Here is a 25,000-nt window from a genome sequence, read left to right on the forward strand (position 1 = left end):
GTTTGGGTCACAGGTCTAAGCTTTATTGGCCTCTTATAATTGAAAGGAACCTAAGGGTCTTCGATGTATGGCACTCATTTGAATCACCCACGCCACGCCACCAACGATCATATGGGCATTCGATGAATCACCGATATCTGTCTGATCATTACTCTCTGATCACATATACACATAACACAACTAGTAGATTTTCCGTTACGTATCACACATGAATTTCTATACAGATCAATTCATATATATAACCTAAGGGACAACCACCCCCACCCAATAAGAAAGATTTCTAGATCTGCCACTGGTACAACTAGAGATTCTTAACTGCTTTCTTGAGAGAAACTGAAGTGAAGGAAAAATTTATAACGAAGCTTTTCAGCATCTCTCAACATTCTGCTTCCAGGGCTCCGACTACGTGGAAACTATCGAAGCAGAGGACAATGTTCTGAGGGCTGACTACATCAGGGAGGTGAGTGGCTTATTAGAAACTCCTTTTATCTCTTCATATTTAATTGTGGGCTATATACTTATTTCATTGTGATGTATTTTGTTTACCTTTATATATCGAATTTTTTTAATCAAGTCAGATATTTTTCTTCTTTTTCCATAAATACACACACACACACACACACACACACACACACACACACACACACACATATATATATATATATTATATATATATATATATATATATATATATATATATATATATATATATATAGAAAAGTGTGATGTGTATGTGTATTACGTTTGCTTTTGCTTGTCATTTTGTTTTATTTTGTTTTATTTTATCGAGCGGAAATTTTTTGTTTCTTCACCTCTGCTTTACACAAACCTTTTTTTTTTTTTTTTTTTCAGGTCTAAAGGAAATTCCTTTCCATCAGTTCTTCCATCCCGTCTTGCAACACTTAATAGCTCTTCCTCTCCTCCTTCCTCCTCTCTCTTTCGCTGTTACGCTATCAGCCATCCCATCGTTTACTATTTTCTTCGCAAACAAAACCATCTCAAAACACTAACTCATCCTCTTTAGTAATGATTCAACTACTGCTAATCTCCATATCTTGTTATCCTATTTATACTGCATAAACTATCCATTTCAGCAGCTTCAAACCTTTTTTCTTTCATTCACATTAATCTGCTCTTGACTTCCAGGAGCGTTGGCTCAAAAGTCTTCTCATTGACAGTTCGAGTCATCCTCTATTATATTCTTGCAAATACCTATATAAATGCAAAATTGTACTTTGCCTCCATCTTCCCCATTTAAAGTTGCATTTACAAGCTTAATCTTGCTTACATGTACTCTCCAGTTCCTGCTCTTATAAGCATTTTCAAATCTTACACCAGCTTCTGCAATTTCTCTTCACTTTTCCTTATCAGAACAGCATCTTCTGCAAGCAATCAGTAATTCAACACCGCAGTCATAATCCATTTTCTTATCCCACAACTTTGCACATACATCTGCTGTTCTTCCTTGGACTTTTTGCATTCCCCCATGCATAGTAAAGACTGAGATGGAGACTTGAGTTACCCTTGTCTCATCCCCAATCTTATGCAAAATCAGACACTTTCATTCTCTTCGTACAGCATCTCCTCATCTGCATGCTTTCTTCAGAAATCCTTTATCTTTATCTTGTTTTCTATACCTCTCTTGATGTTGTTAAATGCTATTTTTTCTCTCTTATTTCCTTCTTGAATATTTTATCCATCCCACTGTGTTTATGTATTCAATGACCTTTTTGTCTAGCAGTTACACCCCAAAAATGTGTTTGTGGCCATTACTAGTACGTTACCTATACTGTTTAATATATTCAGGGATTTCATATAACGCTACGGGATTTGCAGTGACATGATGATTACCCACTCTGTATTATTTCATATTTACAGCGCTGAATCTAGGTGGAAAACCATTTAAAACAAAACATAAATCAATGGGGACGCGCAATTTTTTTTTGTTTTTTGAATAAGCAGAAAAAATACTGGACGACACTATGACCTAGTGCTTATCACAGTTCTGACCGAGGTAAACTTCATTTCTTGCTTCCTGGGATCAGATAAATTCTTATGTAAGCTGTTGTGATTAACAACCATAATTCTCAGGTTAAATGTTTACATGAATCTGTTATGTTGGGTCTCTTATATTCCGTTCTTCCAGCTCGTGTTTTAAGGAAAGTTTATTGAGTTCAGGATCCATACAGAGAGGGGTCAGTTAAGAGTGGACGAAAATAAGGCCTATTCCGGAACCTCGTCACGTGAGGAGCCGCCGTGAGGCGTGTGGCGCCTCAGCATATGATAGGCGATAATTCCTTTCTCTCTTTTATCTTAACTTATCTACCCGTTCCTGATACTTGTCTTTTTTTCTTTTCTACATCCATGCTTTCATAAGTGAAACTCACTCAAGTTAATACTTTCATATTCGTTATTTTTGGTTATAAGTAAATGATCGTATCGTTAAAGTATTGACCAGAGGAACTGAAGGTAGTCTAGTCATCAAAAGGGATAAGATCTTAACCATTTTAATCTGCCGTTGATTTGTATTTTTTTCTTTACTTTTTGGTTAAGCTCTAATTTCTTTAGTAAAACTAAGCTACAGGTAAGGTTTTCATATTTGTTTGGGTCTCTGTCTATAAACATATACTTTGATTATGAAAGGAACACTAAGAACTGAAATGAGAAAATTGTGGTGACATAAAAACAAACTATTTTGATCATATATTTTATTATAGATTTCAAAGTCAAAAAAAAGAAACAGATAGTTAACATATCACAATTTCATAAATTTCTTTTTCATGCTACGACACTCTTTCTTTTTCTTTTTATCTATCACAATTGCTTTGTTCAGACGTCTCATCCGAAAGAACACAGAAATTTTAGCAAAAAATGCTATCACATCTTTGGGAGTATCAACTCCCGATAATTCCATTTCTGAAATTAATGACTTTATGCAGTCTTTGCCTTCTCTTACAGTATCTCCATGAGCAGCAATGAAAATTTCCCTCATGATAAGATAACTGAGACATGAAATTATCAGAAGGAGCATGAAGTCCGCCCATGTTAATAGTACTAAGCCATGATTTTTCTTTTTCGTTGCACCCCTGATGCCTTAATTCCCAAATGAGGATATTTTAATCCAAACTTCTTCCACTATAGCCTCCAATGTATCGAGGAGATTCTTCTTCTATCACTTCGATATCAATCTTTTGTCTTCCTCTGTCTCATTATTAGGTTCCTCTCCCAAGTCTATTGCGTCCTCATTTTCTTTTTCAAAGTCACATTCTACTGTTTTGAAGAAAAATACTTGTCAGGCATATTTCTACAGATAGTTCTCTCTCGCTGTCTCGCATTGCAATGCTGGAGTTTGCAATTGCTGGTTAAGGATATCAAATTCTTCTATGCGTTCGGTAGGGGTCACCTAACAGCGCAATGTCTTTCCCTAGCAAGTACTTTCTTAAGCAGAATTTGAAGTTTACTGAATAAGGATTTTCATATGGCTCATTCATTTGACGTACACATCCAAAAAAGTGTTCAAGTACATCCTGATTCAGTCTTCTTGTAGGAATGAATTTAACACCATATAATTTCTTTACCATCTCATTATAGGTCTATCAGAGATTTGCATGACAAAATCACTCCCTTTTGAAATTTTATACATGCAATTAAACTGTGAGTTTGCCACCTTCATGGTTCTCATGTGCCATCATTTCATGCAAAACATTTTCTGTTTTTTCATAATCACTTCCAAAGGCGTTTCGGGATGCCTTGTCACCATAAACAGTACAAGAATTCATGGTATCAAACCACTCGTCAACTAATGATACGAACTTTGCAGTCTCCTCCCAATTACTGCTCTCTAACAGGCCTTTATATTCTGTCTTTCTCTTGCTGCACTTTTCGCAAATGGCAGAATCCGACGCAATACTGCCATCTTGCAATTTGAAACCCGACCTGATGGATGAAGGGCTATAAAAGATCCCTAGAGACAGGATAAACATAAAGTAGGGTCAGAACCATAAAAGAAATCCTGAGAGACCGGATGTAATATAAAATAGAAGCAGAGATATATTCTGTTTTGATATTTTCGTTCAAATGCGCCCCCGAAGATATTCTTGACTGTGAGCAGCGGGGGCTCATGTGATCTCAGTCGCCCAGCCCTGACCCAACCATATCCTGCGCGTTAGTTGACCCCTCTGTATGGATCCTGATTGAGTTTATGTCTTCATAGAAGGTAATGACTGCCGTCAGGTGGTACGAAAACTATCATCGTCAACAATCTTTATAATCTATTATTATGACGGTGTATTATTTCTTAAGGTTTTGATTTTTTCGAAGTTTTCTCAAGAATTCAAATTATTTATCGATTATATTAATATATATTACCCGATAGTTCTCCAATTGGCGTGGAAGAGGAAAGTTTTTGTTTGTTTTTCTGTTATTGTCCTTGGAAGAGTATTATATCTTTAAAATAATGCTAGACTTGAGGAGACCTTTTAAAGGAAGACTTATTCTCCCACTCTTTCTTTGAAGACAAACCACGATGGTTGGTGATCATTACCTGTAGTATTATTCTGGTAACCACCTATTCCCCTCACGTACAGTTTGAAACTATTCGCGTTTCGCTCTCTCTCTCTTCTCTCTCTCTCTCATCTCTTCTCTCTCTCTCTCTGTTATATGACTGGTAAACATGTTCTGTTACAACAGAATTCCATCCAATAAAAGGAGCCATAAAAAGTCCAAAAATATAGAAAATACAAAGTCCTGAATTTCAGAGACTGCTGGTGTCCAAAGAGAAATATGTGACATCGTTGTCCTTCATCTTTCCCCATAGTTAAGTAAGGGTCCATGTTACTGAGAAGCTTCCCTTATCAGAATTATTATTGTTATAATTATAATTAATATAATGTCAGAATCTACATATTTTTTTTATTTTATAGATTGAATTCTAAAGACTGACTTGCTTCTCCGGCACACTGAGATTTCTAAGAAGCTGTCTGATTTTCATCATGCTTTCAGCCATCAACGGAATTTCGGGCTGGTGTTATCAAAGGCGGCTTATTATTATTATTATTATTATTATTATTATTATTATTATTATTATTATTATTATTATTATTATTATTATTATTATGCAGATGTTTCGTGTTCACCAAGATATCAGAGCAACCACAACATCGATGGAAACGGGAGAACAGTCACCCAGGAAGACGTCTGCTACAGGTAAGTCGGGTCTGTATCGAAGAGTGACTAAAATACTGTATTGAAGGATTAACAGTTTATTGGAGTGACATAACGATGAAGTGACAAAGTAACCAAAAATTTTAAAAATGATTTAATTACTAAGATTTTTTATAAAAAACTAGAGCAACTGATTTACTAACATTGTACTAGATATTGGTTAGATGGTTGTCAACTCCTACGAAATTTATGTTTTGAGGTGTCACTCCTTGAAATTTATGTCCTTTGTTAGCCACTCATATGACACGTCGAACCTTCGAACCACTCCCGGCAAGGGTCGTGCTGTCGCTTGACTTGATTTGCCAAAGCCTTTTCTTAGATACATGATATAGTTCTGATCGCTGCCAAGTGTATAAATGTGACTGATAGCTTTTCCCGGCAAGCGGACTCCATTTCTGGATTATCATGGATTTTCAGTCATCTGTCTTCTCTTTAGCTCAAGTTCTTGCATGGTGTATCAAGGTCAGTTTCATAGCGTGATTATGTGTGTAAGTAATTAAATACAGCCTTGATTGCTTCCTATTCCAAAGACCTTTTCATAGCGCCTTCAGTTTAAGGTAAATATACTAACTGGATTCCTGTGAGATTTGTTGATAGGATAACTTTTTGGGTAACTGACCTTGCCATGTCAGATTTCCTTTTCATCAATGATACTAGAGACAATTCCAGCACATATATGTCGTAAGCTTTTCAAATGATGCAATATAGTACACTCCGTTCCCTTCCACGCCCATTCAAAGGGTCCCAGCACTGGGCGAGAGCAGAGAAAAGAGCTCAATCACATCAGGAGCCAGCTTTTTCCAAGCAGGAGCTTCGAGAGCGACGAATTTGACTGGTCTCTGGCGTTGGACAAGAGATCTATTACCAGTTCTACGCGATGATCCCACCGCCTGCCTCGAAGTCAGCGTCCTGGAGATCTGGGGCTACAACTCTTCCGTCTACGAAAAGCTGACGGACCAGGATGTCACCGAAGCCGTCAACGCAGCCAACATGGCGTGAGTTATGTGGATTCAAACGCACACATTCCATTGTACATCCTCTTACAGTTCAGGAGACGTTATTGAATGCATAGCCTTTGTCTCTTTTTATCGTTGAGTTTATTCTTCCGCCTGTTGGAGAATTATTATTATTAATTTTACTGTGGTTACTCGTGTACTCTTACTGTTAACTATGAAGGTAATATAAGAGATAATCTAGACAGCATGTCCCAACCGTAGTGGCAGTACGTTCCGTCCCAAGTTCAGACCAAGTTACCTTGAATTTTGCGTAAATTATTTATATGGTGGTTAATGGTGATAGAGGCTGACCTCGTGTTGGACGATAGCAAGGCTAATTCTCGTGTAATAATTCATAGCTATTATTATTACTCACAAAACGAGAAGTATGAGTACTAAGAACTGCGATGTATAAATGGCAGACTTATAGTTATTATTCACACTCATTATTTCCAGAACAAACGTTCTCCTACCCTATGAATATCACCGAATTCCTGGGGAGCGTGACCTGGAATGGCTCGGGTTATGTGACAGCTGCTAAAAACTGCCATAGCCTATTTAGTCATGAGGGTCAGTCGGAGTGAGGTCACCTTGGGGGAGAGTGCCAGCCACGCCCGTTTGTCAGAGGAGGTGAATGGCGCTCAGGCTCTTACGTATTTTGCAGATTCAATTGATCAAGAGCGTAGATACTTTTATACTTGATTTCATAGTCGGTAGATTAACTTTGTCGAAAGGTTTTGTATTCCGCGTTCATAGCAAGCATTTGTGTAAACGTTTCAGATTAGGTTTCCTCGTCTGTTTGTCTGTATAACTGTCTGTCTGTGTATGTAACTCTCTGTCCCTCTGTATAACTTCTGTCAGTCTGTTTCTCGAGTGTGTTGCTTTTCTTATTCACATTCGATAGAATTCTGTTCCACTGATGCGAGACTACTCTTTTGAGGAACGCGTGAACCATGAGGCAAGAACCATGTGAAGTTAAATATGGTTTAGTAAATGTATGAAAATGTCATTTTAAATTATATGTTTTCTTGATGATTAAACTATTACGCTCTATAACTTTCAAAGAAGCCCGCGTCAAGTACAAGTGCTAACAGGGGGGACCTCGCAGTAAATGACAGAGGGGTGGTTTTGTTTTTCTTTGGATGTGGGTTACATAAAGTCACTGAGTTTTGCTCGTCTCATTAAATAAGCCTCTGTGTACAAGGATCACGCCCTGATTCCATTTTTACCTTTTAGGTTAACACTGGCCTCTACAACTGGGAAGGAGCCTACTACATTCAGATGCTTTTGAACCAGTCCAGATCTCTGCCGGGTTTGAAGCTCTTCCCGGAATCCTAGCGGAGGTATGACTGGACCATACAGTGTGTGTGCAAATTGTACATATATATATATATATATATTATATATATATATATATATATATATATATATATATATATATATATATATATGTGTGTGTGTGTGTGTGTGTGTGTGTGTGTGTGTGTGTATGTATATATATATCATATATGTATATATATATATATATATATATATATATATATATATATATATATATATATATATATATATATATATATATATCTAATATCTATCACACACACACACACATATATATATATATATATATATATATATATATATATATATATATATATATATATATATATATATATATATATATATAATATGTTAGATTTTGTGTATATATATGTATGCGTCTATGATATATATATATATATATATATATATATATATATATATATATATATATATATATATATATATAAAACTTATCAGATGATATATATACATATATATTTTATATATAATGTGTGTATGTATGTTTACATGTATGTATGAAACCGTATAGTATCAAGGCAAATTCATCATAATGAACAAGTGACCAGCACCAGGGCAAATGGTCATCAACAAGTGGGCTGGTGTGTACTACATAGTGCAAAGATTACTTATCAGATAAGTCAGGCGAAAACACGACGCAGGCGAAATGAGCAGAAGATTAGAAACTGTTTGGCGCATGAAAAGTAAGTTCAATTTATGACATAAAATTTTTGATTTGATTGACATTTTTTGTTTTTATGTAAAAGAAAACTGTTGAGATTTTTCTGTCCACTTTCGTATCTCAAAAACTACCAAGTCCAGAAAGCTGCAAATTGGTATGTTGATCATCCACCCTTCAATCATCGAACATATCAAATTGCAACCCTCCAGCTTCAGTAGTTTTTTTTCTTTTCATGTAGGGTTAAAGTTAGCCGTGAACGTGCGTCTGACACTTACTGGTGCCAACAACACAGGCCACCACCGGGCCGTGATTGAAAGTTTCGATGGACACGGCTGAGAGTTTCATACAGCATTATATACTGTACTACAGAAAATTCGACTGTGCCGAGTATCTCCGGCGCATTTTTACTTATTTTCGTTTATATCAGACTAACTGTCCCCTCCTAGAACATGTTCATGTCACATATATGCTATGTTTTCTTTTCAAACAATGGATCAAGTGTACACATTCCTTAGGTGATAAGCAAGTTTTGATAAGAATATGAATATTGGTTCTAATGGGTCCCACAATGTCAAAAAATGACAAGAGTCCGTGTATAATTTACAAACACTTAACATTGCTTTCGAACCCTTCCCTGGGTTCATCTTCAGTCCAAATGAATGATTAAACCAAACATGTACTGAGGTGAACTTAAAAATACAAAATAAATAAATAAACAGAGTCGCTGAAGATTGTTGACACCGGTAGTAAGCTCGTTAGGGATCATGTTGGAGAAAGAAGGCCTAGTTGGAGTTAACTGTCCTCTTTCTTCATCACAGTGTTTTTAAATTATACACGAACTCTTAATTTTTTTTTTAATTACTGTGGGCCCCTTAGAACATTATATATACTCTCGTGATAGAGAGTTTTTCCCAACAATATGAATATCACCTGCTCCCCATGTGCGTATATACCCTGCATTGCATTATCTTCAAATTAAAGTCTGTGCAGCAGAGGTCATTAAGGCGCTTGATTTCGCGGGGAACGCCCCTCAGTGGCATGATCGGGTTGGTCTTGGTCTGCCACCTCGGTGGTCGCGAGTTCGATTCTCGGCCATTCCATTGCGGGTCAGAGATGTGTATTTCTGGTGATAGAAGTTCACTCTCGACGTGGTTCGGAAGTCACGTAAACCCGTTGGTCCCGTTGCTGAATAACCACTGGTTCCATGCAATGTAAAAACACCATACAAACACAAACAAGTTATTCTGTCGTAAACTGAATGTAGTTGAGTTTTATATTTGTACTGGTGCCTCCTGGAAACTTATGCTTTATAAACTCTTAAGGACACTTGAACTCTGCCGACTTAACTGAAGTTTTGTAAATACAAATTTCCCATGAATAAAACCTTTTTTATTCTGTAATTTACCACTTGCGCTATGACTATCATAATAGTTTAGGAAGAGATGAGGCCTTTTACGTTCGATTTTGAGATATTTGCTTGTACGGGATTTTCTGGAATTTCTCATAAGTGCTGAATATTGTATTGAAATTTGTTTCACATAAATTTCCAGGAAAAATAAATTTCATCACACTATTGAGCAACAGTAGAAAAATTCAAGAAAATTCCATCTATGCCAATATTTCAAACTAGAATTCAAAAATCTTATGTAAGCCTTCCAATGGACTTGATGCTGGCATTTGCAATCAAGGATTCCTTGTCATCTCTCGAAGACTTCAAACATTGGACACTGGAGATCCAATACGTAAGTGGCTGATGGTGCCACGCGGGGTGGACATGGACGGGTTTGGTTGGAGGTTGCCCGAGTGGCATGATATGCACACCATTTTTTATTTCTTCGTCATTCGCAGCACTGTATTTCCCCGTACGTGGGTAGTGCCGTAGGCATTACTGGAGGTTCTTTGCAGCGTGCCTTCTGCCCTAGCTGCAACGCCTTTCGTTCCTTTTACTGTACCTCCTTTCTATTCTCTTTCTTTTCCATCTTACTTTCTAACACTCTCCTAACAATTTCTTCATGATTGCAACTGCTTCGAGGTTTTCCTCCTATTACATCTATCAGAGCTTTTACTGGCAGTTTCCATTTCAGCACTGAATGCCTAATAGTCCCAGTGCTTGGCATTTGGCCTAAATTCTATATTCCATTCAACACTGTATTTCTCATATATCATCCATTTTTCTCGCCGCTGGCAGTTTTGGAGAAATCAGCGGCGACACCATCTTCGGAGATGTTATTTATCTGGTGTTCGGCGAAGCCACCTTGTTCATCTGCGTTCAGCTGATGTTGGGAAAGTTCAGCATGGTGGAGAACAGGGAAAGGGGAACGAATCTCGTACAAACAGAACTGAACAGAAATAGAGGGGCCCCTTAGCTACAGACGAAACGGATTTATAACCAGTCATGTACTTTAGACTCCACAGATTATATAGAAGATTTGTACGGAAAAGCGCCAAATCAAAAGCCCCAAAGTCTTGCGATTTTAGGCGCGATTGTTTCAGGACAGATATCCGAAAATGCCAATGTACAACCGTGACTTGCATTCCCTAGGCGTTTATACTGATTCATAGTAGCAGTTCTTGACCTGTGTGCTGGTATCTGGTGGGTCCTCTCAAAATCTTTAGGTTTATTCAGAACCTGTACAAATTTGCTGTAGGCTCTCACAGATTTAATATCGAGAACTATAAGGACGTAGTTTAGCCTACAGATTGTGTCAGTTTTGGAGCAAATTAACTTTGTGTGCAATTCAGCTTTATTTATCTACTTTTCATTAGGATCATGACATGATGGAATGCATTGCGTATTAGAGCCTTTTAGTGAGAGCCAATTTTTAATAATACTCATATCATGAGATCATAAACGGATGAAATGAATTGCGTATTAGGGCCTTTTAGTGAGAGTCAATGTTCATAATACTCATACCATTAGGATCATAAATAAATTGATGAAATAATTGCGTATCAGAGCTTTTAGTGAGAGTCAGTTTTTAAGATACTCGTATCATTAGATCATAACATGTTCCATGTTAGAGCCTTTTAGTGAAACTGAAATTAAAATCCAGATATTTTTAATCTTCATAAATGATGAAACTCAAAGAAAATAAAAGTTCACACATAATCAATCACCCTTTCTTTCCCTCCGACAGCCTCTGTTATCGTTTGCTGGGGATGTTTTTGACCTTGGCAGGAGGGCCCATTTTTCGGTCTGTGCTCCGCTTTCTCGCTGCCCTACGGACCGGTCCACAGCATCCTTCCTCTCCTCATGCTCGGTTTAGGAGTGAATGACATGTTCGTCATCGTCCAGTGCTTCAGTAACCTAAATCAGGCGGTAGAACCGAATGTGATAACGTTTTCGAGCGCTTGCTTGGTATTTTTTCATTTTCCTTGAGTCATTTTGTGAAACGTACAGTCTCTTTTCTTATTATTTTCCCGCTGGATTTTTCAGCGTGGTAATTTTCTAAGTGTAAGGTGGTAGCAGTGTTAGGCTTTTGTCATTTACCGGCTGAAGAACCAGAATACACAATTCACTGCATATCAATAAAGATGCATAATTTGGAACGTGATGAAGATATATAAATAAAGGTAGAGGCACGAAGGAAAGTGAAACAGTGGAGTGCTGCGAGATCTTTCGACTCAGGGTCCTTACTTAGCAGACTAGTAAGGACTTTGAGTCGAAAGATCTACACGCACTCCACTGTTTCACTTTCCTTCGTGGCTTCTACCTTTATTTATCAACAACGATATCATACGTCCTTTTCGAAAAGAACTTTGTACACTAACTTTGTAAACTCTTCCTGTACTCTTAGAAATTAATGCCAGTCTCTCTCTCTCTCTCTCTCTCTCTCTCTCTCTCTCTCTCTCTCTCTTCTGTTCACCAGGAATGACGCCTCGAGCAGATGGCCAGGGCTCTTCGCCATGCCGGGGTCGCCATCACTGTCACTTCTATCACAGATTTTGGAGCTTTCTTCATCGGTGCCACAACGGTATGAAGGTCTATTCAGTGCCACATGTTGTTGCAACTAATCTTTTGTATATCTAGATTATGTTGATTCAGAGCTTTACTCCAGTTTATGTTCATTTCCACGCGAGGCAAACTTTGAGCCTCGATTCGGAGAAGTTTTGACAGAAGTTTTTGATTTATTAGTTTTCCTGAGCTTGATTTTAACAATTTTTGTCACAAACATCACTCAAAGAAGTATTGTAATTTGGTTTTCACTAGCTCACTAAAGTATTGTTCGACCCATGAAAACTTGTTTTCCATTTCCACTTTATTTTTTAAATTGAAATTTTTCGAAGGTCCTCCCCGCCCTGAGTCATTCTGCATCTATTCCGCCGTGGGGATCGCCAGTCTCTATGTCCTGCAACTCGCCTTCTTCTTGTTCCCGTGGTTCGCCCTGGACCAGACAAGCCCCTTGAATCAAGGTGCTGTGTTTGGTCTATGATCAGCTTCCACCTTGTATATGCAAGTTGCCATATTTCACAGATGCCTTGCTTTCCAATCTGTGATTGTTTTAACCGTTTTTCCAGCCGGCAGAGAAGATTTATCCTATTTATAAGACAGAGGGTTTTGTTAGCTATGAAGAATACAAATTGATACAAAATTTGTCATATTTTAGATTACGAGGCAGGACATTCGGGTGATTTAATGTCTCTAGATGCAAGACTCTTTCAGTGACCCATTTTACTTAATGACGCAAGCGCCTGACTGCTAAGGCTAATTGTAGTTTCATTCAAACTTGACTTTTTTTACAGCCTTCCTACAAAACACACTTTCTCGTGAAAAAAAAAAAAAAAAAAAAAAAAAAAACTGAGAAAGTACATCTCTATTATTAATTTTCTGATGAATTATTATACATTGTCTTGCATCAGATTGCTGACATTCGTTAAAACTTTTCATTAGCCGCTTTTGTTTTCGCTTACATCCAACTCTTCTCTTTGACCCTGGGCTGTAAACGCCCTGATGGTGTTTACTCGCTATTTCAGGCATTGTAGGACTAAATCTCATCAGAAACACTGGCAAGTTTTTCTTCTGAAAACGTGTCAACGCTCAAATAGCAGTTTTGTATTTACCAGACAAGTGGTACATGATTATGAGCAGTTTTCTATCTTATAAAAAATCCTTTTGAATATATTCAAAAGTAGGACCGAAATGCCCAGCAACAACATAACGCTGGTTCAAGATGTAATTGTAAGATATATATCATTCGACGCTGCAAAAAAGTTGCCTCTGTTTGGGAATAAGACTCCAGCTTGGTGGTGAAATGTTACTGGATTTTCAAGAAAAAAAAAAAATCAATCCCTCTGGTAAGGAGAATTTATGTCTTAGGTTGAAGAATATATTATCATAATTGTAATGTCAAGAGATAACTCTTTATTGATATTCATCTTTTTCCACAAATGTTTGGTAGCGCACTGGTTACACGAAAGCTCTTTTCACAACGCAGAATTCATTTGAGTAATTAAGTCTTTTTAATGGTTCGTTTTGTTATTAAGAGCTGCTGGATGTTTTCCACATCTTTTATATTCGTCTCCCGTCGGTTACAAAAAGTAAGACAGACGTAATTCCATCGGCAATGGCTTCAAAGTAGATTGTCAAAACTGGACTCGCTATGCTGATGTGATAACATTTCATAATGGTAATCAGTAACGGGAAAAACCTGTGTATCTATATATATTTTTTTTTTTTAGTTTTTCTGAAAGAAAAACTATTGAAGTGGCCATTTGTGTCCTGCCGTCCGAACTTTTTCTGTCCTCCCTCAGATCTTAGAAACTACCGAAGCTAGAGGATTGCAAAATGGCAAGTTGATAATCCATCCTCCAATCATCAAACATTTCAAATTGCAGCTCTCTAGCCTCAGTAATTTTTATTTTATTCAAAGTTAAATTTAACAATGACCATGTACTGGCATCGGCCTACAGATGCCAACAACAAGGCACCACCAGGCTGTTGGTGAACGTTTCATGGGCCACGGTTGAGCGTTTCATACAGCTGTATGCTGTACAGAAATTTTTTTTATTTCTTTCATTGTTTAAGATCAATGTGGAAAACGAGATCAATCACGTATTACCTTCAACTTCCACATGGAGAAAGAAAAAAATCATATATATAGGAGCAGCTGTCACTGAAATAGTCTTCTTGTGAATTTGCAGATGGCAGGAACGGCCTCATGTGGTGGTGGTACAAGCATAAAGACTGGACGCCCAACGAGTGCTCCCAGCACGACTTTTGTCAGTTTCTTCGAAAATATTTACTCGAGAATCATCCTGCTCAAACCAGTTAGGTATGTTCGACAGTGGGTAGGAACATCAAGTAGGAGGGCGAGTGTTGGTTAGGGGCATGATGAGTCAATTGAAGGGCTACCAGGTGGGACCAACATCAAACACATAGATGAGACAGGATACAAATACCTGGGAATAATGGAAGGAGGTGATATAAAACACCAAGAGATGAAAGACACGATCAGGAAAGAATATGTGCAGAGATTCAAGGCGATACTCAAGTCAAAACTCAATGCCGGAAATATGATAAAAGCCATAAACACATGGGCAGTGCCAGTAATCAGATACAGTGCAGGAATAGTGGAATGGACGAAGGCAGAACTTCGCAGCATAGACCAGAAAATGAGGAAACATATGACAATACACAAAGCACTGCATCCAAGAGCAAATACGGACAGACTATACATAACACGAAAGGAAGGAGGGAGAATACTACTAAGCATAGAGGACTGCGTTAACATCGAGAACAGAGCACTGGGGCAATATCTGAAAACCAGTGAAGACGAGTGGCCCAAGAGTGCATGGGAAGAAGGACTGATAAAAGTAGACGAAGACCCAGAAATATACAGAGACAGGAGAATGTCAAAAAGAACAGAGGACTGGCACAACAAACCAATGCACGGGCAATACATGAGACAGACTAAAGAACTAGCCAGTGATGACACTTAGCAATGGCTACAGAGGGGAGATCTCAAGGAAGGAAACTGAAGGAATGATAACAGCGGCACAAGATCAGGCCCTAAGAACTAGATATGTTCAAAGAACGATAGATGGAAATAACACTCTCCATATGCAGGAAGTGCAATACGAAAAATGAAACCATAACCACATAGCAAGCGAATGTCCGGCACTTGCGCAGAACCAGTACAAAAAGAGGCATGATTCAGTAGCAAAAGCTCTCCAATGGCCTGTGCAAGAAACATCAGCTACCTTGCAGTAATAAGTGGTACGAACACTAACCTGAAGGAGTGGTAGAAAACGATCAGGCAAAGATCCTCTGGGACTATGGTATCAGAACAGATAAGGTGATACGTGCAAACAGACCAGACGTGACGTTGATTGACAAAATCAAGAAGAAAGTATCACTCATTGATGTCGCAATTCCATGGAACACCAGAGCTGAAGAGAAAGTAAGGAAAAAAAAATGGATAAGCATCAAGACCTGCAAATAGAAATAAGAAGGATATGGGATATGCCAGTGGAAATTGTACCCATAATCATAGGAGCACTGTGGACGATCCCAAGATCCCTGGAAAGGAATCTAGAAAAAACTAGAGGCTGAAGTAGCTCCAGGATTCATGCAGAAGAGTGTGATCCTAGAAACGGCGCACATAGTAAGAAAAGTGATGGACTCCTAAGGAGGCAGGATGCAACCAGAAACCCCACACTATAAATACCACCAGTCGAATTGGAGGACTGTGATAGACCTATAAATAAATAAATAAATAAAATTAAATAAAATAATAATAATAATAATTAATAATAATAATAATAATAATAATAATAATAATAATAATAATAATAATAATATAATACTTCATAAAAGTGATGGCTACCTCGGCAGCGTTACACTTGTGGAGATTTTTCTCTATTTTTCGAATAGCGGCTTTTTCCGGACTACTTAAACAAGGTAGCAGAGCGCCTATGGAGGTCATTATCAAATACAGTGTCAAGATCGGAGCTTAGTTTTCAACTTATACAGATAAACTATGATATCATATTCATCAAAGTCAACGAGAAAACGTGAGAGAGAAACCGTGAATGACTTTGATGACTATTGATATCATAGTTTATCTGCACAATTCTATTATCGTCTTAATAAAATTCCCCCTCGGTTAAACATATATGAAAATATAATAATTCCTGGGTATAGCGAATTAGATATTAAGGACATTTGTAGCTTGATATATGTATATGAATCACGGTAATGTGATATGACTTATATATATATATATATATATATATATATATATATATATATATATATATATATATATGTGTGTGTGTGTGTGTGTGTGTGTGTGTGTGTGTATGTGTAAGTGTATTACGTTTGCCTTTACTTGATGTTTGGTTATTTTGATTGAGCTGACCTTATGCCTGCACGGACTCTTGCTCATAGAGCAACCCGTAAAGCTCCAGTCCCGTGTTGAAAAGTGCAAAAGGGTGAAAATTAAATGCACATTTTAAACCTAGCGGCGCGAAATATACTAGAAAATCTAGATTCATGCCAGACCAGACCTGCTCAAAAGATGCCAGTGCCACCATACCCCGCCCCTACAGTACCCCCCCATCCCCCCCACACCCACTCTTAGTTACGCCACTGCATATATCTACCCAAATATTCCTATTGCATTATGTAAATCAAACTCTCAGCTGTTACATGACTCTTAAAAAAACTTACTGTCCAATCGTCGAGGTAGAGTCTCCATTATCAGAAATTCCCCGAGCGCCGCCATGGAAAATTCTTGGTTAATATTTATCAATCTTTCTCAGTACCGAGAACTAACATATTTGAAAAAAAGTGATCGAGTCGATCTTAGTAACGGCGACCGAGAAGCTGAAGACAGGAATCTCACCCTCATTCGTCTCTCAGGGTGTAAGTTGCATTTATTGGTTCCCTTTAGAATGGAGCGACTCGATACGAAAGATATATATGGATACACGTACATACATACATACATATATATATATATATATATATATATATATATATATATATATATATATATATATATATATATTATATATATATATGTACATATATAATATACATACATATATATATATATATATATATATATATATATATATATATATAGATATATATATATATATATATATCTATATATATTTATAGAGAGAGAGAGAGAGAGAGAGAGAGAGAGAGACATAATGCGTTTTCTATAGAAAAACTATTGCTAAAAATCTGGAAATGATGGAGCTTGATTACCTTTACAACTAGAAGGCATCATCATTGGTTGCTTTTCCCCTTCGCAGATAAAGAAATGTGAAAGAGGCTCCATCAGAAGGTCATAGTTCGTTTCTTCGTAGGCCGCAGGGAGTGCTATCAAAATCAGAACTAATAATCAGAGTCTTGACTGATGATTCATGCAAAGAGGTGTATCTCATCAAAAGAATGTATGCAAACACACGGCGACATAATGCTACCAGCTGAGGTAGCCGCTCTTTGCTAAGTCCCGGTGAGCGGATTGGGCTTAGATTTGTATGTAGAAATCATGATGACACTCTGATTAGTCTTCCACATTTGGTACTTTTATCCTCCTTCTTTTATATGCCACCATTACGATTACGTGAATTAGATTCAGTTCTATGAGTTAATTATCTGTCGAGCGAAGGAGAATCGGAAAGTAGCCAAAGTTTTCTGGGACATTCCAAAAATCCATCATAGACGCTTACTTATGTAATTTCTCCCTCTTATCGAAGTTGAATATGGAAGTCACACATCTTTGTGTTCTGGGTGAATAATCAGTGCCTATCATCAACTTGCCCCACAACAATAACAATTGGTCACCTCATGTATTTTCATTAATAAATTGATGCAACTGAAAATGGTTCATTTTGCGATCTTACGCAACTGCTGAAAATCTAATAGAACTAGTTGACAATATGCACGGGGTTATCTTATTTTTATCGGACCACTCATCTCTCGCCCTTATCTGAAGAGAGTCTGTCTATATTCGACTCTCACTCAAGTGCTATGAACCCTTTTTATAGTGTTCTTTCATGTCCTTTGGACAGGTTATATCTATGGACCTTTTTCTTTCCTAGGGGGGAAATCTAGTTCCGACACCCTAGATGCGAGTAACTACATAGGTCCGTCTATCGCCCAAGCCAACAGTTTGATGCCGATTCCATGCACTGTCCCTCTTCTTCGTAAGTAAAACGAGAATTGTGAGTTCAACTCCAGTCACTGAATTGTCTCACCATTTCATTTTTAGTTGCTGCCATGTTCATCTTGAAAAGGATTCTCATTCATTCTCAGGCATATATGTTCTGAAATGTTGTTACTGTCGTGTGTTATGGTTCATTGTAACAAGTGATTTCTTATTCAGACAATTTTATTTGAGACTGAAGTATCTTGATTCCTGGTCAAGTCAGTAATGGTCCACTGCATGACATCAGCAATAATAATAATAATAATAACAAAAAGGCTGGTTTTTCGTTGTCAATGACAGTCTGTACCTTTCTAGTTCTTTGACACTTCGGGGGAGGAGATTGCATGGCATAACCAGCTCAACAGTTGGAAGAAAGGACGTACGTCACTTATAAGTCTTACGCTTTTAGACCCGACTGTCTGCCTCGACAAGTCAAGACTTACTGTATAAAGCAAAAAGGCAGTCGCTAGAAACTCAGTTCTAAGTCAATCCTCCCGAAGCCAAGAGCCGAACAGGACCTTTATCGACGAGGGAGCAGCAGCAGCAGCAGCAGCAGCAGCAGCAGCATCAGCAGCACAGTCCCGTCGCACAAGGACGATGAATTCCCTTCCATGGATCGTCAAGCTGAGTTATGGCGTCGGCCACGTGTTCAACGACCTCTGCGCCTCCATGTGGTTCTCTTATCTCCTCATCTTCTGTGAGAAGGTAAGCTGGTGGTAAACAGACATTTGAGTACTTCTAAAATCAGGTACCAAAACCCACAAAATTTTTTCAGAAGCTAAAAATTAATTGATTAATATGTTGGAGATTCCTCTCAGGTACAATAATGTCTCGATGCTTCCGGTTAACAGTGGATTATTAGTGGATGGACAGGCTGGTGAATTTTGAGAAATTAATTAGTGGTAATGGCCATCTTAGATTCGATCGATATTTAAAAATGGCTGACTGTTTTCAACTGTAACGGTAGAAGTGCAGTAGCAGCCGTATGATTCCCTCTGTGTGCTAAAGGTAGCTGCTATATATCAATTAAAAAGTTCAAGACATCGATAAATGTAGCCACTGCAGATTGGAGGAATAGGTATTTGTTTCGATTAAAATTGCCGAAAAACATAATACATCCTAACCTAACCTTAATTTACCAACCTAACCTTAATTTACCTTGCTGTACCCAGGGTAAATATTTTACATAGTTTCAGCCCGAATCTGCTGTCAACCATTTATATATACACACATATATATGTAGACATCGAACTACAAATGTCCTTTAATATCTAATTCACTCTACCTCGGAATTAATATATTTTCTTATTAGCTGAAGCCACAAGGAAAGTTTAAAAATGAAAAGACAGAGTGCCAAGTAGTTTCGTGTATTTAACAGAACTTCCGAAGATGTGTTGTATACAAGAAACTACTTGGCACTCTGTCTTTTCTTTTTTGAATTTTCCCAGTGGCTTCAGCTAATAAACAAAATCACGGGCTTACTTTGTGTGATTTTCTTAGTATATTTTCATATATTGTTAACCGAAGGGGAATTTTTAGTCAATAAGAAATTTGTGGCTCACGGGCGCGAACCATTGAACCCAACAAATTTGTTGGTTTCTATGGTTCGCGCCTGTGAGCAGACAAATTTATTATCGACTTAAAAAAAAAAAAAAAAAAAAAAAAAAAAACCCCCAAATTCCCTTCGGTTAACATATATGGTCTGGGCCGAAAATATTGATATATATTATATATATATATATATTATATATATATAATATATATATATATATATATATACATATATATATATATATATAGGTATAAACTCCCTATGAACGGAAATGTGTACTATATAATCCTTGGATACCAGTTAAAAAAGAGAGAGAGAGAGAGAAAGCAAACTGGAATTCGCAGCCAGCGACAAGTGACAACCGGTAGCTGCTTCTCCCTAAACGAATCCCAAGGAGTTCGGTTACTGTCTGCCGGCGGCGGCCCAGGGAGTCGCGTGGACTGCTGTTGGTAGAGCTACGAAGTGGCTGCAGCTCTGTAGACCTTGATGCTAACATTCCTCTTCCTGCTGTTTACGATATGCAATTCTCAGTAGTTGCAGAGACGATAAGCTGCTACTTATAAACGCTGTGCATCATTGACTTTATTCTTTTGTTATGTAACTTATAGTTCAATGACGTAACGAGCGTTAGTGGTTAGTGGCTCCCAGGGCAGACTTGGGAAATGCAGCCCCATTCTCGTGCTAAAAAAAGTACTCAAGTGGTGAAAATGAAACCCATATTTTAATGAAGCCTGAACATCTCTGTCATTTATTTTATGTCATAAAGTTAAAACAAAAACAACACGGCATATTTACAACGGATCCCTAAGAGCTTGTTGGAAGCGAATTCGCTAATAACGACATCAAAGCGCAACTGATTAGTAAATCTAGAATTATGCCAGACCAGACCTGCTCAAAAGATGGTACAGTGTCCCCTGTCTCCCCGCCCCCACGCCAGGACAGTGCCCCCACACCTTAGTTACGCCACTGATTCTGTTTAACTATGTTGTTTTTTTTTTCAATTTATCTCTCTTCATATATGATACTCTCTGCTCGACTCTGTTTTCTGTTTGATTCATTCAGGGTCAGTCTCTGTCTCCATTGGAATACAGCTTTGCAAGATGAGAGTGCTTTAGTCTTGTTTCCCTGTGAATGATTGCGCATTAGGAATAACGTCTACCTCATTAACAGTACTATTTCTGTCTGTTTTAGCCTCCAGTGAAAACCTGAGCAAGAACATCTCTCAAACATCGTTCCCAACAGGTCCTTCTGTTCGACCCCATGATGCTGGTCTGGTGCTCCTTGTCGGTCAAGTCGCAGATGGCCTGAGTACCCCTTTTTGTGAGGATATTTTCCGACAAAAGAAAACAGAATCCCTGTGTGCGCCAGATACGGTCGCCGGAAAGTCTGGCACTGGCTGTAAGGTGACCCGCTCATTTTGCTTCGTTTCTTATTTAGAGCTTCTTTTTCGTTACTTTTCATTTCGACATATTAGTAGAGGCTGGGCTTGTCTGACTCTTAATCAGTCATTAAATCACACAAATACAGGTAAGAAATAATGTAGTTAATGAGGATCCTTCGCTTGTCTTTTTTTTTAAATTCAAGGTAGATAAGTGTAGAAATGTCTTCAATTAAAACTAAAGTTTTGAATTCAAGCGATTATTGAAGATATCAGATTTCGCGTGTGATGCTCAATTTAGTATTATGGTCCAACACTGACTGTCCCGTATAGAAAGAACCATTCTTCCCGGGGTGGTGCGAGGGACATGTCCGAGCCGTTATCATCCTCATCTCATCTACTACATCTGAAACGTCGTATTTTCTTATATGGCATTATTTCTCACTCTATCTTGCAATGGTCGAGAGAAAATGAGGTACAACAATGTTATAAAACAGAAAGTTTTAACGATTTATAAATTTGGTTTCCATAATGTTAGTTTTCATCCTCATCCAAACTACCCAACTGACATAGATGATTCATTCCCAATTTCATTGAAACTGAGACCATTTTCTTTTCACCATTGCAGGCACCATTCTGGTTGCCCTGAGTTTCCCATTCATCTTCAACTCCTGCTTGGCATGCAAAGGGCACGAACCAATGGACCCGATTTGCATATTACGTGTCCTTCGTGTGCGTCTTCCAGTTTGGGTGGGCGTGCGTCCAGATCTCTCTATCTGGCCCTCCATACCTGAACTCACGACGGAGAAAGCGCCAGAGGACTGAGCTGAATTCCATTAGGTACAGGCCAAGAAAGATCGAATCATGTTCGACTTCACCTTACATGTCTCCTTTCCTCATTTTTACTCGTCCATGGTGGTCTGTACTTAGGCTTATGTTAATCTTACTTCCTTGGTTTCGCCTCTCGTTATATTCTGGTGCCACCTGGATTTTCCATTCTTTCTGGAAACGTTGGAATGAGCCTTGACCCTGTGGTCAGATTCAGTCCTGTACCATCAAATGGTTTGGGTAAGTTAACGTTCTTAAAGAGACATGCGTAGCCTTAGGCCGCAGGATTTGTGGAACCGTGGAGTGGGGTGGCCAGATCAGTCACAAAAATATGGGGACCGGATCTGTAACGTTCTTTTAAGTGAACTAACGGGCAACTGGGGCCTTTCCTTTTTTTCCGTTTTACTATAGCAAACAAGATCTGCTATGTCTGCAGTGTTGGCATATAATTCATTATTGTCAAATATACAGTTTATGTCAAACTTTAAGAAAAATCTTATCCTGTTGCACATTTAGATTTTTCTTACGGAACATTTCGTAAATTCCAGAGCGTTTTTGTCAGAGCCACATGAGTTCATTATGCAAGATTTTCTATGCAATGCCTTTTTCAACATGAATGAATAAGAAGTTTACAGGGATTTATTTTCAGTACAGGATTCCAAAGAACTGGGAGACCGAAGTGGAAAAGATAGAATCCACAGATGCCAGATAGATACATACACAGTTTGTTGAAGGACAATATCTTTATACTACATAAATATTTGTTAAGTAAAGGCTAAATGTGAATTAGCCACTGGACACTCTTGAACTTATGAGCAGCAGTATTCATGATTGTTGCTGCTCATTAGTTTACGAGTGTCCACAGTTTAACAACTATATATGTATGAAAATATTGTCCTTTATTATACGGTGTCTGTATCTATTTTGCATCTTTGTATTCTGTCCCTTCCACTTCGGCTCCCTGGGGAGTATGTCAGCTCCTATTATTAGTTTCTCCTCCTCTCTCGCTGTTCTAATGGCAGCCTCAGACTCTGTAAATAATTCTTTGGTGCTCTGTAAACGTTGCTTAAGGTTCTTTGTAGTGTCCCTTCGGCCCCATAGCTGCAACCCCTTTCATTCCTCTTACTTTACCTCCGTTCATATTCTCTTCCTTCCATCTTACTTTCCACCCTCTCTTAACAATCGTATCATAGTGCAACTGCGAGATTTTCCTCCTGTTACACCTTTAAGGCCTCATTTTACTCTCAATTTCCTTTTTGGCACTGAATGACCTCATAGGTCCCAGTGCTTGGCCTTTAGCATAAAATTTTATATTCCAAAAGCAATTCCAATTTTCCACTTAGGATTCCCAGTTCATTGGAAGCCTGCTTGGAAAGGTAATGGTCTTCTCGTCTTTATCTGCAGGACTGTTTGGCAGTAATGATACTGGTTAAAGCATATCCATTATAAAAAAATAAACAATGTGATTCCTGCAACAAACATTCAGGTTATCATTTCTCGTTTTTCTTCAGATTTCCTCCCAGTCTCCCTTTCACTCTCACTCTACGGAATGTCTCACTAGCTAGTACTTTTTTTTTTAAAATTTTTTTTAAAATCAGGCTTCGTTGTTAAACTGGTGACTCAAAGCTAGAAAACAATAAGCTGAAACCAAGATAGCCCCACATACGTTAGTTAAGAGTGAGAAAATAGACGTTTCTCAACAATCTTTACAAGGCCGCTTGTCATTAGCGAGCAAGAATGCCAAGTAGGCAATAGCGCTAGACTAAGTAAACGACGACTGGTTTCATTGGAAGAAAGCTCATGTTAATCAGCTCTCCTTTCGTTGCAGGTACGCCTTTACTGTGCTGTCGAACCTGATCGTCTTCGCAGTGACCCTCCTTGTGCTGAAAACGGTTCAGACCCAAGTCAAAGGGCTATCAGGTACGCCATCTCACTGCACGGGGCGACGGGGCTGAACTAGTCGCTGTTGAACCCGTCGAGAAACCCTGTTACTTGGATACTATTGGGCCCGAAGATGTGGGGAAGTTTCATGTGAGTCTGGGTGCCTCTCAGGCTCTGTCTTCAGCAAGAGTTCAGTTGCTTTGCAAGCTGTTTTATCAATGTGGTTGTTTTGTCGGTGTCTGTCTTGTCTGGGTGTGTATGTCTCTTCTGAAGTACATGTTACTTGTTCTTTAACACGGTTGCGTTTATTTTTAGTTATACGTACACACACACACACACACATATATATATATATATATATATATATATATATATATATATCTAAATATATATAGATATATATATATATATATATATATATATATATATATATATATATATATATATATATATATATATATATATATATGTAAGGGTACAACTTTAAGGTAAAGAATTGACCGGAGGGGACAACTGGAATGGATTTGGCAGTGATTGGAGGAATTATGTAATTAGTTGCTATCTTGTTTACCTTAAATTTTTGGGAAAAAAAAAAATTAAATTGATGCGTCCTTATATGTATTTATTCTTGATGGGAAAAAATCCTTATAAATCTTTCCACCGTGACCTTAGGCACTTGGACCGAGACAAACTATTCTGTTTTCTTTGAAAGTCTATTAGGCACAAGGGAATTTTACTGAGTACAATATTGTCACTTAACACTGTCTATATTCGCACAGACCTCACTTCCCACTTCTCTGTCTCTTCTTCTCACCCTGTCTTCCTCTTTCTGTCTCTGCTTTCCACTCTTTCTCACTGTCTTCTTTTCTCTCCCTGTCCAGCCTTTTTATTTGGATGACATCTTCTTGGCACCGCCTTTGGATTTTGGATTTTGACTGGGTGGGACATCTTCTG

The 25,000-nt window shown here is 38.0% G+C and overlaps 1 protein-coding gene and 1 pseudogene across 1 annotated transcript in view; one reads left to right on the plus strand and one right to left on the minus strand.

The window, feature by feature from the left end:
- Positions 1 to 25,000, minus strand: part of LOC135204437 (uncharacterized) — a 137,771-nt gene that overhangs the window by 41,302 nt on the left and 71,469 nt on the right. The gene's annotated exons all lie outside the window — the stretch shown is intronic.
- Positions 18,642 to 25,000, plus strand: part of LOC135204377 (major facilitator superfamily domain-containing protein 12-like) — a 12,464-nt pseudogene continuing 6,105 nt past the window's right edge.

The sequence above is a fragment of the Macrobrachium nipponense genome, chromosome 47 (assembly GCF_015104395.2).
Source record: "Macrobrachium nipponense isolate FS-2020 chromosome 47, ASM1510439v2, whole genome shotgun sequence".
Lineage (NCBI taxonomy): Eukaryota > Metazoa > Arthropoda > Malacostraca > Decapoda > Palaemonidae > Macrobrachium > Macrobrachium nipponense.